Here is a 4544-nt window from a genome sequence, read left to right on the forward strand (position 1 = left end):
CCGAGATCGTTCCCAGGGTGTTCGGGCGCGTCAGCTTGGCGCCAGACGCGCGCTCCGCTCCGGGCTCGGGCCGGCCGAGACGGCGCCGCCCCGCCGCCATTTTCACCCCGAGAGGCGTCACGTAGGCCCGGCGGGGCGGCAGTGCGCACGCGCGGCGGGTCGGGAGCACGTGTCGCCGTCGGGAGCGCGAGGCACCTGTGAAGCGGTGGTGCTGGACCTGCGTCTTTCCGCTGCCTCTAGCAAACCGGGGGTGGTGGGGGCGGATACAAGGCTAAATGGAGATGCTGAACTCTGTCCACTGTGAAGATTTTATGAAGCCTGTGCATGGTCATCGTACCATCGGAAATGAGAAATACACCTGGAAGAAAAGCATGAGGGTGTCTCTATCAAACACCAGCAGTTCACAGGAATCTCAGGAATGGACCCTTCTTCCTCCTAACCTTGGGGGAGGGGGTCACAGAGGTCAGCAAAACATTCAAGTATATTTCACATAGCAGAACCTCACTAGGATCTTAAAATTTCCCCCATTAAAACCGTTTTTTAAAAATAGTTTTTGGTTCGTACCACTTTTTTTTTTTTTAACAAATGCCATCAGTTAAATTCAGGAGGTCCTCACTAGCTGCCAGATTAACGCACTGTATTACTCAAATCTATGTCAGCACCTCTCAGAAAACATCTTCAATTATCAGCTGGAAGAAAATAATTTCAGGTTGTCATTTGTATATATTTTGTTAATGTTTTAAAAACATAACAGTATCATCGTGTGAAAAAAGCAAGTTACAATTAGTTCCATCGAATGTGTATTTAGTGTCCAGGTTTCTGTCCAGGTTTCCCCAATGGTCTCATCATTTTTCTAGTTTTAATCAGGATCTAAATAAGGTTCAATGTTTTATTAGTCTATATTTCAATTGGTTTGTGTGTTTGTCTCTTAGAAATCTTTGTTTCTAGAAAAAATAATAAGGCTCACTTAGAAGTTAACAAATATAGTACAGGGAGTTCCCAGTCTTAAGGTTTTGGGAGTTTTTTTGGTTTGTTTTTTAAATCTAGGCTCCATCCACAAACCCCCCTCTCTCTTTGCATATCATAAAGAAATCAGGTTGACTGCAAGGTTTTCAGCAATCGCTGAATGCATCCATGTGGAGTTCTTTAGCATACCTTTATTCTGAATTTTCAGCAAAGGGTAGTTAAAACATTCTAGTGGCTTGATCACAGTTAGGTAAAAATTTTTTGGCAAGACTACATAAACAGTGTTGTGAAATCCCTCCAGGGGGTTCTATTGTCTGTCCTTTTTGTGATGTTAATTAGCAGCCATTGATGAGATTGCCTAGATTCATTAGGGTGATTTTTTTTTTTTTTCCCCGCGGTACGTGTGGCCTCTCCCGTTGCGGAGCACAGGCTCCGGACGCGCAGGCTCAGCGGCCATGGCTCACGGGCCTAGCCGCTCCGTGGCATGTGGGATCTTCCCGGACCGGGGCACGAACCCGTGTCCCCTGCATCTGCAGGCAGACTCTCAACCACTGCACCACCAGGGAAGCCCTAGGGTGATTTTTAAAAAATTATTTATTGGTTGTGTTGGGTCTTCATTGCTGCGTGCGGGCTTTCTCTACTTGCTGTGAGCAGGGGCTACTCTTTGTTGCATTGCACAGGCTTCTCTCATTGTGGAGCACAGGCTCTAGTGTGCGCAGGCTTCAGTAGTTTCACACGAGCTCTAGAGCGCAGGCTCAGCAGTTGTGGCACATGGGCTTAACTCCGTGGCATATGGGATCTTCCTGGACCAGAGCTCGAACCCGTGTCCCCTGCATTGGCAGGCGTATTCTTAACCACCGCACCATCAGGGAAGCCTCATTAGGGTGATGTCTTACTCCTGTAATTTCTTCTTCACTTATTAGCAGGACTACTTCCATAATGAGAAATTCCTCTTATCCACTATTTGATTATTCTGTTGAATTCTTCTGACAAGACATTAATAGTCTCTTTGCATTTTTTAAAAAATAAATTTATTTACTTTTGGCTGCCTTGGGTCTTCGTTGCTGTGCGCAGGCTTTCTCTAGTTGCGGCGAGCGGGGGCTACTCTTCATTGCGGTGCGTGGGCTTCTCATTGCGGTAGCTACTCTTGCTGCACAGCACAGGCTGTAGAGCGCAGGCTCTGCAGTTGTGGCACACGGGCTTAGCTGCTCCGCAGCATGTGGGATCTTCCAGGACCAGGGATCGAACCCATGTCCCCTGCATTGGCAGGCAGATTCCTAACCCCTGTGCCACCAGGGAAGCCCAGTCTCTTTGCTTTTTAATACATTTCCTTGTACATTTCTTATTTCAGACCTGACTTAAGTCTCACTGAAGGCACTCTGCTACAAAACCACTTAGGGGTTGCTGGGGAAGGTGGTGGATGCTGGGTGTAGTTGGCCAGTGTGTATTGTAAAAGCTGGACACTGGAGAAGCCCTGTGCACTGCAGAAGCCTGTGGATCCAGCACAACAGAACCAGAACCAGGAAAGGAAACTCTTCCTCCAAGTGTCTCCAGCACCCTCTATTGACAAAGCTTAATATCATGCCAGAGAGCACAGAACAAAATAAGGGCTCAGATGCATTTTCATAGAACAGGCAATGAAGTCTGAATTTAGAACATATATAATGCATTGATAACTGGCAAAATATGCAGATTTTCCTCACTCAGTCCCCTATTTATGGATTTTGTATTTATTTCCAGACTTTTGCTCTTATCAATATTCAGCAGGATTTTAACCAAATCAGACATCATTTGTTCACTCATTTAACATTAGTAGAAAGCTCGTCTAGGCTTCATTTTTTTTTTTTTTCCGTACGCGGGCCTCTCACTGTTGTGGCCTCTCCCGTTGCGGAGCACAGGCTCCGGATGCGCAGGCTCAGCGGCCATGGCTCACGGGCCCAGCCGCTCCGCGGCATATGGGATCCTCCCAGACCGGGGCACGAACCCGTATCCCCTGCATCGGCAGGCGGACTCTCAACCACTGCGCCACCAGGGAGGCCCTAGGCTTCATTTTTAAATGGCTTGTACTCTAGTACAAAAGGTGAAATTATGCAAATAACTGTAATGCAAAGTAGAATTTTCTGGGTATCAACTCAGTTCTCCCTAAGTCCTAAGGAATTAAGATCACTTTCAGCTGTACCAAGCAAGAGGGACTTAAAGGAGGTGCTAACCAATTCAAATGGACCGTCAAGATGGTGTGGGATCTTACCAGAGAAGGCATTTCAAGAAGATGGAATGTGAGCAGAGGCATCAGGTCAGGAAACCTGCCACATTCAGGCAGAACCTTCTTCTGTTCCAGCTTAGCACATAAGTTCTCTGAGTGTGGTTCCCAGAGCAGCAGCACGTGTACATTTCAGGCCCCATCCACTGCTGGGAACAGGTCCAACAGTCTGTGTTTCAACAAACCCCCCAGGTGATTCTGAACCACAGGCAGAGAGTATATGGAGGCTGGTAAAATAGAAAAGTCATCTCCAAATTTTTGACATTGTGCCTATATTGATAAAACATCTAGGGTTATGCAAATCTATGTATGTATATTTCTTTATAAGGTAATATGCACTGTGTATTAATCTTATGTAAATTATAAGACACATGACAATAGATATAAAAACATAAAATAAGTAGGAATACAAGCTCTAGTATGTTTTTCTAGCACTCCACAGATCGTCTTGACCATCCCAGTTTGGAGGTCACTGAAGCAGGCAGTGGCCGTGTGGTGGAGGCTCTCCTGTTCCAGGTAGGGTCCTCCATCTGGTGGAAAATAGAAAGGCAAGTCAGGGTCCTGCTTGGGGCCTCATCTGGGGGCTGTGGGGACAGGTGCTGAGTGTTTTGGTGGAGAGTGGAGCAGGGAGGCCACTGAAGCGGCCATTCAAGATTTTCCTGGAGAAAACTGTCTCTCCTACTACAATCTTCCTTCCCAGGCACTGGGGCAAGTTTCTGAGCAGCAGAAAAACTGCCATCACGAACATGTGAATGTTCAGTTTCCCCAGCTACACTGAGTTTTTGGGGGGTCAAGGATCTCTGGTTTTCCCCTACCCTCCTCCACTGTGCCTTGCAGCATTGTTCAGATTTAGTTTTTTAACCTGCTGATATTCTTACTGGGTTCGCAATTGAATCTGCAGATCACGTTGGGAGAATTTACATTTTTACAATAATTTTCCAGTCCATGAACAAATATCTTGGTTCTACTTTAATATTTCTTATTAAAGTTTTTACAGAATCTACCATAATGTTCGTACGTATCTGCTGTGAGGTTAACTACGTACTTCACGTTTTCTCACCATCCTAAGCGGATGTTTCGTGGTACAACTCACCTCACCTTCCTCTGCGGAATTTCTAAGGGTTGTGACCCCAAACGCTATCTGCTCAACGACAGGGCGCGCACACCACACCACGCGGCCGCCTCTGCTGCTACGTAGGAGACCTCCCGTTGTAGCCCCGCCCGTTCTCCCACCTCGAAGGCTGAATGGGGGCCTCAGAAGTCAGCGCCCGCCCGCCCCACCGCCGGTCCGGAAGTCAGCTTTCCCATCCGCCCCCGC

Source organism: Mesoplodon mirus (assembly GCF_964341445.2).
Source record: "Mesoplodon mirus genome assembly, chromosome: 18".
Classification (NCBI taxonomy): domain Eukaryota; kingdom Metazoa; phylum Chordata; class Mammalia; order Artiodactyla; family Ziphiidae; genus Mesoplodon; species Mesoplodon mirus.